The 12,516-nt window shown below is 39.3% G+C and overlaps 1 non-coding gene across 1 annotated transcript; it reads right to left on the minus strand.

The window, feature by feature from the left end:
- Window positions 1-12,198: 12,198 nt before the first annotated feature.
- Window positions 12,199-12,306, minus strand: LOC130984716 (small nucleolar RNA R71). Its single transcript, XR_009088630.1, has one exon. It is a non-coding gene; the product is annotated as a small nucleolar RNA R71 (small nucleolar RNA).
- Window positions 12,307-12,516: the final 210 nt, after the last annotated feature.

The raw sequence follows: 12,516 nt of genomic DNA on the forward strand, positions 1-12,516 counted from the left end.
TTTGACTTTGTATTGGGAGAAGCTTTTCATGCTTCCTCTCTATGTGTACAGAAGGAGAACATTGAGTCTTGAATACAAGGTAGTCCTCATTCAATTGAAGGACCAACTCTCCTCTGTTAACATCAATCATAGCTTTTGCTGTGGCTAGGAAAGGTCTGCCAAGGATGATGGATTCATTCTCATCCTTCCCAGTGTCTAGGATTATGAAATTAGCAGGAATGTAAAAGCCTTAAACCTTCACTAGCACATCCTCTACTAGTCTATAAGCCTTTTTCATGGATTTGTCTGCCATCTCTAGTGAGATTCTTGCAGCTTGAACCTGAAAATTACCTAATCTAAGCAACAAGATAAACCGTCGATTCTCTAAACTCGAACAATCCCCGGCAAAGGCGCCAAAAACTTGGTGCACGAAATTGTGATCTCAATGGCGCCAACAACTTGGTACGTACGATTGTAATCTCAACTCTTTTTCACAACTTCGCACAACTAACCAGCAAGTGCACTGGGTCGTCCAAGGAAAAAACCTTACGAAGATTGTCGGCTTGAAGCAAGCTATGGTCATCTTGTAAATCTCAGTTAGGCAGATTCAAATGGTTAAAGAGTTTTGATAATTAAAAGATAAATAAACATAAAATAAAGATAGAGATACTTATGTAATTAATTGGTGGAAATTTCAGATAAGCGTATGGAGATGCGTTATTCCTTCTGAATCTCTGCTTTCCTACTGCTTTCGTCCAATCCTTCATACTCCTTTCCATGGCAAGCTGTATGGTCAGGTATCACCATTGTCAATGGCTACCTCCCGTCCTCTCAGTGAAAATGTGATGCCAGGGCATCTAGGCCAGTTTTACTGACCTTTTCTTTACTGTTTTAAGGTAGTTTCATGTATTTTCTTAGTGAATAAGGCAAGTTTTGGATGAAAATACACTTACACCTTGATTCAAGCAACTATTGTGAATTTCACATGATTTCATGAGGATTTTGCTAGAATTGAATGATAAATTGATGATGCATAATCTCATGACTTTGGCTAGAGCTTTGATGCACTTTATTTGCTTGATTTCAGGACAAAGGAAGCAAGGAAGAACCACGTTAATCTAGTTAACGTGACCACTAACGTGGAATGGTAAATAGCTTGCAACGTTAAGGAGAAAAGTGATCACCAATAACGCTCGCGAAGCCATCATAAGCCCACGTTAATTGCCACGTTAACTAAGTTAACGTGGTAGTTAACGTGGAGACAAAAGAAAGCTCCAACGTTAGTGGTAAACGTGAACACCACTAACGTTCCAAGATTTGGCAATGAGCCACGTTAAGAGTCACGTTAACTTAGTTAACGTGAACTCTAACGTGGAAGAGAGGAACAATGCCAACGTTAGTGACACTCACCTTTGTCACTAACGTTGGATCAACTAGCATTGCCCACGCTAGTGGTCACGTTAAGACCACTAACGTGAAAGTTAACGTAGAGCTGAGATTAATGAGCCAATGTTAGTGACACTCACCTTTGTCACTAACGTTGGAAGATGTCATTACTACCACGTTAGTGGCCACGTTAACTTAGTTAATGTGAGCTCTAACGTGGAGAGTAGGGGCACTTTGAGCATTAGTGACAAAGGTAAGTGTCACTAACGCTCTCGAAGGTGAGACATAACCACGTTAAAAGCCACATTAGTTACACTAACGTGAACTCTAACGTAGGGACAAAGGGCATAAGGCAACGTTAATGGGAAAGGTGAGTCCCAATAACGCTTGCGAAGGGTTATAAGCCAACGTTATTAGGAAAGGTGAGTCCCAATAACGCTAGCGAAGATTTACAAGGCAACGTTAGTGGTCACGTTAGTGCCACTAACGTTGGAGTTAACGTAGGCTATATGGGGTTGGAACGTTAGTGAAAATTGTGATTGCCACTAACGTTCTAGAACCCACAATGTCACTAATGGATAATTTATACGCTTTTTTGCATTGTTTTTAATATATTTTTAGTATGTTTTAGTTAGTTTTTATTATATTTTTATTAGTTTTTAGTTAAAATTCACTTTTCTGGACTTTACTATGAGTTTGTGTGTTTTCCTGTGATTTCAGATATTTTCTGGCTGGAATTGAGGGACCTGAGCAAAAATCTGATTCAGAGGCTGAAAAGGACTGCATATGCTGTTGGATTCTGACCTCCCTGCACTCGAAGTAGATTTTCTGGAGCTACAAAGACCCAATTGGCGCGCTCTCAACGGCGTTGGAAAGTAGACATCCTGGGCTTTCCATCAATGTATATAGTTGATACTTTGCCCGAGATTTGATGGCCCAAACTGGCGTTCCAAATCAGCTAAAGAATGCCCGCGTTAAACGTCGGAACTGGCACAAGAATGGGAGTTAAACGCCCAAACTGGCACAAAAGCTGGCGTTTAACTCCAAGAAAAGTCTCTACACATGAAAGCTTCAATGCTCAGCCCAAGCACACACCAAGTGGGCCCGGAAGTGGATTTTTATGTCATTTACTCATCTTTGTAAACCCTAGGCTACTAGTTCTCTACAAATAGGACCTTTTGCTGTTGTATGTACATCTTTTGATCATTTTTCGATCTGAGGATCATCTTTGGACATCTTGTTCTTAGATCATTGGGGGGCTGGCCTCTCGGCCATGCCTAGACCTTGTTCTTATGTATTTTCAACGGTGGAGTTTCTACACACCATAGATTAAGGTGTGGAGCTCTGCTGTACCTCGAGTATTAATGCAATTACTATTGTTCTTCTATTCAATTCAGCTTGTTCTTGTTCTAAGATATCACTTGTTCCTCAACTTGATGAATGTGATGATCCGTGACACTCATCGTCATTCTCACCTATGAACGTGTGCCTGACAACCACCTCCGTTCTACCTTAGATTGAGTGGATATCTCTTGGATTCCTTAATCAGAATCTTCGTGGTATAAGCTAGAATTGATGGCGGTATTCAAGAGAATCCAGAAGGTCTAAACCTTGTCTATGGTATTCTGAGTAGGATTCAATGATTAAATGACTGTGACGAGCTTCAAACTCCTGAAGGCTGGGCATTAGTGACAGACGCAAAAGAATCAATGGATTCTATTCCAACATGATTGAGAACCGACAGATGATTAGCCGTGCCGTGACAGGGTGTGTTGAACATTTTCACTGAGAGGACGGGACTGTAGCCACTGACAACGGTGATACCCAACATACAGCTTGCCATGGAAAGGAGTAAGAAGGATCGGATGAAGACAGTAGGAAAGCAGAGAGACGGAAGGGACAAAGCATCTCCATGCGCTTATCTGAAATTCTCACCAATGAATTACATAAGTATCTCTATCCTTGTTTTATGTTTTATTCATAAATCATCCATAACCATTTGAATCTGCCTGACTGAGATTTACAAGGTGACCATAGCTTGCTTCATACCAACAATCTCCGTGGGATCGACCCTTACTCGCGTAAGGCTTATTACTTGGACGACCCAGTGCACTTGCTGGTTAGTTGTGCGAAGTTGTGAAATTATGTTTAGACCATGGTATTGAGCACCAAGTTTTTAGAGCCATTACCGGGGACTGATTGAGTTGTGAAAAGTAGAGATCACAATTTCGTGCACCAGAGATCATGCTAGAAATGCTTTCTCATGTTGGACCAAATTGGGGTCTGGGCGGATATAGTGACATGTAATCCTCCTAACACTTTGATTTGGAAATACATGTGGTATAATTAGTGACCATACTTCATCTCTTCCCATGAGCAATTAAATCAAGGAATTGGGCAATTGTTCAAGCTTAAAGAGATTGGATTACTAAGGAATTGGAATCTAATCACCTAAGATTGCCAAGGAGATCAATAGATGCATTGATTGAGGAAGAGATGAAAATGAACTTGATCCGGAGAATACAACATCTCCTGAGCCCAATGAATTCCCCGTTTCTGATCTTACCCATTCTCTTTATTTTCTGTCATTTATTTTCATGCTCATTACCCCAAACCCCCATTTAAGATTCTGCACTTTATTTTCTGCTATTTACTTTTCCGCCATTTAATTTTCTGCAATTCTCAAACTACACTCTGTTTAGCTCAACTAGCATACTCTTACAACTAAAGTTGCTTGACCAATCAATCCCTGTGGGATTCGACCTCACTCTATTGTGAGTTTTTACTTGACGACAAATTCGGTATACTTGCCGAAGGGAAATTTGTTGAGAGACAAGTTTTCACGCATCAAAATGGTCCAGCTACGGGTTACGTAGGGCTAATCATCTGTCGGTTCTCACTTGTGTTGGAATAGGATCTAGTAATCCTTTTGCGTCTGTCACTACGCCTAACAGTCATGAGTTTGAAGCTCATCACAGTCATCCCATCCCAGATCCTACTCAGAATACCAAAGACAAGGTTTAGACTTCCTGGATCTCAAGAATGCTGCCAATTGGTTCTAGCTTATACCACGAAGACTCTGATATCAAGGAATTGATGGCTCTATTGTCAGGAGAGGCAATCAAACGCATGGACCAGGAATCCAAGAGATATGCATTCAAGCTTGTTTTCATGTAGAACGGAAGTGTTTGTCAGGCACGCGTTCATAAGTTGAGAATGGTGATGAGCGTCACATAATCATCACATTCATCATATCCTTGTGTGCATATGGATATCTTAGAATAAGAATAAGCATGAATTGAATATAAAATAGTAGTAATTGTATTAATACTAGAGGAACAGAAGAGCTCCACACTTTAATCTATGGTGTGTAGAAACTCCATCGTTGAAAATACATAAGTGATGATGGTCCAAGCATGGCCGTGAGGCTAGCCCCCCAATGTCTAAAGACTAAAAATGATCCAAAGATGTTCCAAAAGATCGTCCAAAAATGTAAATACAATAGTAAAAGGTCCTATTTATACTAGACTAGTTATTAGGGTTTACAGAAATAAGTAAATGATGCAGAAATCCACTTCCGGGCCCACTTGGTGTGTGCTTGGGCTGAGCATTAAAGCTTTCATGTGTAGAGATTTTTCTTGGAGTTAAACGCCAGTTTGCAGCCTATTTTGGGCGTTTAACTCTAGCTTGTAACCTGTTTCTGGCGTTTTACGCCAGAATAGGGCAGTAAGTTGGCGTTTGAATGCCAGTTTGTGTCGTCAAAACTCTAACAAAGTATGGACTATTATATATTGCTGGAAAGCCCTAGATTTCTACTTTCCAACGCAATTGGGAGTGCGCCATTTGGATTTCTGTAGCTCGATAAAATCCATTGAGGAGCTCAAGCACTCCATAGGATCTTCAAGAGGAAGAACTAGCCGCCATCACTAAGGTGGACCCGTTCTTTAATTTCCTTGTTCTTATTTTTTCTATTTTTCGATTTTATGCTTTATGTGTTATCTATGTTTGTGTCTCCATTACATGATCATTAGTGTCTAGCGTCTATTCTTTAAAGTTATGAATAATTCCATTCACCTCTCTTAAATGAAAAATGTGCTTAATTACAAAAGAACAAGAAGTACTTGAATCTCAAATTTTATCTTGAAATTAGTTTAATTATTTTGATGTGGTGGCAATAATTTTTGTTTTCTAAATGAATGCTTGAACAGTGCATATTTTTATAGTGAAGTTTATGAATGTTAAAATTGTTGGCTCTTGAAAGAATGATGAACAAAGAGAAATATTATTGATAATCTGAAAAATCATGAAATTGATTCATGAAGCAAGAAAAAGCAGTGAAAAAAAAGAGAAAGAAAAAGAAAAACCAAGAAGAAAAAGCCAATAGCCCTTGAAACCAAAAGGCAAGGGTAAAAGGTATCCAAGGCTTTGAGCATTAATGGATAGGAGGGCTCAAGGAAATAAAATCCAGGCCTAAGCGGCTAAATCAAGCTGTCCCTAACCATGTGCTTATGTCATGAAGGTCCAAGTGAAAAGCTTGAGACTGAGTGGATAAAGTCGTGATCCAAAGCAAAAAGAGTGTGCTTAAGAACTCTGGACACCTCTAATTGGGCACTTTAGCAAAGCTGAGTCACAATCTGAAAAGGTTCACCCAGTTATGTGTCTGTGGCATTTATGTATCCAATGGTAATAGTGGAAAACAAAGTGCTTAGGGCCACGGCCAAGACTCATAAAGTAACTGTGTTCAAGAATCAACATACTGAACTAGGAGAATCAATAAAACTATCTAAAATTCTGAGTTCCTATAGATGCCAATCATTCTGAATTTCAAAGGATAAAGTGAGATGCCAAAACTGTTCAGAAGCAAAAAGCTACTAGCCCCGCTCATCTAATTGGGACTAAGTTTCATTGATATTGTGAGATTCATTGTATATTCTTTTCTTTTTATCCTATTTTTTTTTCAGTTGCTGGGGAACAAGCAACAATTTAAGTTTGGTGTTGTGATAAGCGGATAATTTATACGCTTTTTGGCATTGTTTTTAGGTAGTTTTTAATAGGATCTAGCTACTTTTTAGTATATTTTTATTAGTTTTTAAGAAAAATTCACATTTCTGGACTTTACTATGAGTTTTTGTGTTTTTCTATGATTTCAAGTATTTTCTGGCTAAAATTGAGGGACCTGAGCAAAAATCTGATTTAGAGGCTGAAGAAGGACTGTAGATGCTGTTGGATTCTGACCTCTCTGCACTCGAAATGGATTTTTTGGAGCTAAAGAAACCTAAATGGCGCGCTCTCAATTGCGTTGGAAAGTAGACATCCAGGGCTTTCCAGCAATATATAATAGTCCATACTTTGCCTACGTTTAGATGACACAAACTGGCGTTCAACGCCAGCTTTCTGCCCTATTCTGGCGTTAAACGCCAGAAACAAGTAGCAAGCTAGAGTCAAACGCCAGAAACAAGTTACAAACTGGCGTTCAACTCCAAAGAAGGCCTCTACACATGAAAGCTTCAATGCTCAGCCCAAGCACACACCAAGTGGGCCCGGAAGTGGATCTCTGCATCATTTACTTGTTTCTGTAACCCTAGTAACTAGTTTAGTATAAATAGAACCTTTTACTATTGTATTAGACATCTTGGATGCTGGGATCTTTTGATCATCTTTTGATCTCTTGATCACATTTTGGAGGTTGGCCATTCGGCCATGACTGGACCATTATCACTTATGTATTTTCAATGGTGGAGTTTCTACACCCCATAGATTAAAGTGTGGAGCTCTGCTGCTCCTCGAGTATTATTGCAAAGTACTATTGTTCTTCTATTCAATTCAAGCTTATTGTTAGTCTAAGATATTCACTCGTACTTCAACCTGATGGATGTGATGATCCGTGACACTCATCATCATCCCCCCTTATGAACGCGTGCCTGACAACCACTTCCGTTCTATCTACAAGAGCTTGAGTGTGTATCTCTTAGCCTGCTGGTTCACGATGCATGGTTGCCTCTCCTGACAACAGAGCTTCCATTCCGTGCAACCAGAGTCTTCGTGGAGTAAGCTAGAATCAATTGGTAGCATTCTTGAGATCCGGAAAGTCTAAACCTTGTCTGTGGTATTCCGAGTAGGATCTGGGATGGGATGACTGTGACGAGCTTCAAACTCATGACTGTTGGGCGTAGTGACAGACACAAAAGGATCATTGGATCTTATTCCGACACAAGTGAGAACCGACAGATGATTAGCCATACGTAACCCATAGCTGGACCATTTTCACTGAGAGGATGGACGGTAGCCATTGACAACGGTGATCCCCCTATATACAGCTTGCCATGGAAAGGAGTATGAATGATTGGATGAAGGCATTAGAAAAGCAGAGATTCAGAAAGAATAACGCATCTCCTTACGCTTATCTGAAATTCCCACCAATGAATTACATAAGTATCTCTGTCTTTATTTCATGTTTATTTATCTTTTAATTTTCAAACTCTATAACCATTTGAATCCGCCTGACTGAGATTTACAAGATGACCATAGCTTGCTTCAAGCCAACAATCTCTGTGGGATCGACCCTTACTCACGTAAGGTTTATTACTTGGACAACCCAGTGCACTTGATGGTTAGTTGTACGAAGTTGTGAAAAAGAGTTGAGATTACAATTGTGTGTACCAAGTTGTTGGCGCCATTGAGATCACAATTTCGTGCACCATTGGCCTTTGTCATGTCAGTGACAAATAAAGTAGTTTCACGATCTTGGGATTTAAGAATGACTCTAGAATTACAAGTGTTCATGACCTTGTATTGAATCCTGTAGATTAAATCGGCTGGAATGGATCCTTCCTTCATGTTAAGACCATGAATTCGGATGTTTAGGAAAAGAGAGTCAAGAATGTTAATGTCTAACATGCTGACCGTTTTATTTGGGAAATAGTTGAAGTAAACTGATGAGCGGATAATTTGTATACTTTTTGGCATTGTTTTTAGTATGTTTTTGATATCTTTTAGTTAGATTTTAGTACATTTTTATTAGTTTTTATTTAAAATTCACTTTTCTGGACTTTACTATGAGTTTGTGTGTTTTTCTGTGATTTCAGGTATTTTCTGGCTGAAATTGAGGGACCTGAGCAAAAATCTGATTCAGAGACCAAAAAGGACTGCAGATGCTGTTGGATTCTGACCTCCCTGCACTCGAAGTGGATTTTCTGGAGTTACAGAAGCCCAATTGGCGCGCTCTCAACGGCGTTGGAAAGTAGACATCCAGGGCTTTCCAGCAATATATAATAGTCCATACTTTGTCCAAGATTTGATGGCCCAAACCCGCAAAGCAATCCGGCCTCAGGAATTCCAGCGTTAAACGCCGGAACAGGAATAAAAGTTGGAGTTAAACGCCCAAACTGGCATGGGAGCTGGCGTTTAACTCCAGAAAAGGTCTCTACACGAATTTCCTTGATTGCTCAGCCCAAGCACACACCAAGTGGGCCCGGAAGTGGATTTTTATGTCATTTACTCATCTTTGTACACCTAGGCTACTAGTTATCTATAAGTAGGACCTTTTACTATTGTATTAAGGAGCTTTTATCAAGACTTTGGTAGCTATCTTCACTTTTATGCTATCTTAGATCTTTGGGAGGCTGGCCATTCGGCCATGCCTAGACCCTGTTCTTATGTATTTTCAACGGTGGAGTTTCTACACACCATAGATTAAGGGTGTGGAGCTCTGCTGTACCTCGAGTATTAATGCAATTACTATTGTTCTTCCATTCAATTCCGCTTATTCTTTTACCAAGATATCACTTGTTCTTCACCTATGAACAAGGTGACTGACAACCATTCTTGTTCTACAAGCATTCGAGGCTTAGTGAATATCTCTTGGATTCTTCGGAATCTTCGTGGTATAGGCAGGACCTGATGGCGGCATTCAAGAGAATCCGGAAGGTCTAAACCTTGTCTGTGGTATTCTGAGTAGGATTCAATGATTGAATGACTGTGATGTGCTTCAAACCTGTAACCTACTGGGCGTTAGTGACAGACGCAAAAGAGTTATTCTATTCCGGTAGGGGAGGGAACCAAACCGGTGATTGGCGGCACTGTGACAGAGTGCTTTGCATTAGCTTTCACTGCGCGGATGGGAGGTAGCTGCTGACAACAGTGAGACCTTACACGAGCTTGCCATGGAAAGGAGTAAGAAGGATTGGATGAAGGCTGTAGGAAAGCAGAGAGACGGAAGGGAAGGCATCTTCATACACTTGTCTGAAGCTCTTACACCAATGATATACATAAGTATCACTATCTTTATCTTTTATGTTATTTTCGTTCATCATCATCATATACATTTGAGTTTGCCTGACTAAGATTTACAAGATGACCATAGCTTGCTTCAATACTAACAATCTCCGTGGGATCGACCCTTACTCACGTAAGGTTTTATTACTTGGACGACCCAGTGCACTTGCTGGTTAGTTGTGCGAAGTTGTGTAATGCCATGGTATTGAGCGCACCAAGTTTTTGGAGCCATTACCAGGGATTATGAGAGTTGTGAAAAAGTATAGTTCACAATTTCGCCGACCAAGTTTTTGGCGCCGTTGCCGGGGATTGTTCATGTTTTGAGCAAGCTTTTGGTAACATCAGAGCCAAGATCCGGCAACAACATCAAATTTTTGGTGTTATTGCCCGGGATTGTTTAGGCTGGACAACTGACGGTTCATCTTGTTGCTTAGATTAGGTATTTTTTTTTTCGAAATTCTTGAAGATGAATTCTAGAGTTTCATGATGATTTGTTGAAATCTGGCTGGCTGAGAAGCCATGTCTAATCTGATTGGACCGAGGTTTCAACTTATCACCACAAGAGCTTGTTGATTTCGTATCAATCTTGCTGTTGGAGCAGTGATTTGCTAAGGCTTGGCTGACCTTGGTCATGTCTAGTGTTTTGGACCGAAGCTTTCTTTGAAAGCTTGGCTGGCTGTGAAGCCATGTCTAATTCCTGGACCGGAGCCTTAGACTAGCATTGCACTGATTCCTGGAATTCTCATTAAGAATTTTGATACTTTCTTTTCACTTAATTTTCGAAAAATACAAAAAAAAAAAAAAATTTGCAAAACCATAAAATCCCAAAAATATTTCTTGTTTAAGTCTAGAGTCTCATCTTAAGTTTAGTGTCAAATGCATGTTTTTGTTATATTTTTCGAATCCATGCATATATTTCTTTGTTTTGATCTTTGAATTTTATTGACTTGAAGTATTTTGTGTGTCTCATATGCACTTTCATGTTGTTAGTGTCAGTAGTACACAAACTGCTAAGTTTGGTGTCTTGCATGCATTGTTAATTGATTCCTTTTGCATTTTGATTATCAAAAATCCAAAAATATTTTTAATTTGTGTCCTTTCAAGTCAATGATACAAAGAATTGAAGATTCAAAACATGCTGCAGAGGAATTATACAGAAAAAGCTGAGCATTCAAAAATGCCCAGTGAAGAAGGCAGACTGGCGTTTAAACGCCAGCCAGGGTACCTGGTTGGGCGTTTAACGCCCAAAAAGGGTGCATTTTGGGCGTTAAACGCCAGAATGTATACCATTCTGGGCGTTTAACGCCAGGATGGTGCAGGGGGAAGATTTTGTTTTCAAAATCAAATTTTTTTTTAGTTTTTCAAAATCAAATCTTTTTCAAATCAAATCTTTTCAATCAAATGTTTTCAAAATCAATTTCTTTCCTTTTTAAAAGATACTTACTAACAATTAATGATTTGATTGAACATCACAAGATTGTTACCTTTTCTGTTGAGAAAGGTTTGAATGTTTCAAATCATATCTTTTCTTGTTAGGCAAGTCATTCATTTTTAAAATCATATCCTTTCAAATGGTTTTCAAATCATATCTTTTAAAAATGTTTTCAAATCATATCTTCTCAATCACATTTTTTTAAACTCATAACTTTTCAATTAAATCTTTTTAACCACATCTTTTTCAAAACAGTTTTCAATCAAATCTTTTTAATTTCTAATTTCAAAATCTTTTTCAAAAATCACTTGGTTTCCTTTCCACTTTGATTTTCGAAAATCAATTGATGTTTTCAAAAATGTTTTCAAAGTATTTAATTAATTTTCGAAAATCTTCTTCCCTCCTTCTCACATCCTTCCATTTATGGAGTGCCACTCCTTCTCAATGCACAATTCGAACCTTATCTAACTAAAGTTCGAATTTATCTTCTCCTTCTTCTTTCTATTTCTCTTTTCCTCTGACACTTAAAGGAATCTCTATACTGTGACATAGAGGATTCCACATTTTCTTGTCCCCTTCTCTTTCATATGAGCAGGAGCAAGGACAAAGGCATTCTTGTTGAAGCTGATCCTGAACCCGAAAGGACTTTGAAGAGAAAGCTAAGAGAAGCCAAAGCACAACTCTCTTTAGAGGACCTGACCGAATTCTTCAAGGAAGAAAACATGGCAGCAGAAAACAACAACAATGCAAACAATGCAAGGAAGGTGCTGGGTGACTTTACTGCACCTACTCCTGATTTTTATGGGAGAAGCATCTCTATCCCTGCCATTGGAGCAAACAACTTTGAGCTTAAGCCTCAATTAGTTTCTCTAATGCAACAGAATTGCAAGTTCCATGGACTTCCAATGGAAGATCCTCATCAGTTTTTAGCTGAATTCTTGCAAATCTGTGACACAGTCAAGACTAATGGGGTTAACCCTGAGGTCTATAGACTGATGCTATTCCCTTTTGCTGTAAGAGACAGAGCTAGAATATGGTTGGACTCTCAACCTAAAGAAAGCCTGGACTCATGGGAAAAGCTAGTCAATGCCTTCTTGGCAAAATTCTTTCCACCACAAAGATGGAGTAAGCTTAGAGTGGAAGTCCAAACCTTTAGACAAAAGGATGGAGAATCCCTCTATGAAGCTTGGGAAAGATACAAACAATTAATCAGAAAATGTCCTTCTGACATGCTTTCTGAATGGAGCATCATAGGTATTTTCTATGATGGTCTCTCTGAACTATCTAAGATGTCCTTGGATAGCTCTGCAGGAGGATCTCTTCATCTGAAGAAGACGCCTGCAGAAGCTCAAGAGCTGATTGAAATGGTTGCAAATAACCAATTCATGTACACTTCTGAAAGGAATCCTGTGAACAATGGGACTAATCAGAAGAAAGGAGTTCTT

Source organism: Arachis stenosperma, chromosome 5 (assembly GCF_014773155.1).
Source record: "Arachis stenosperma cultivar V10309 chromosome 5, arast.V10309.gnm1.PFL2, whole genome shotgun sequence".
Lineage (NCBI taxonomy): Eukaryota > Viridiplantae > Streptophyta > Magnoliopsida > Fabales > Fabaceae > Arachis > Arachis stenosperma.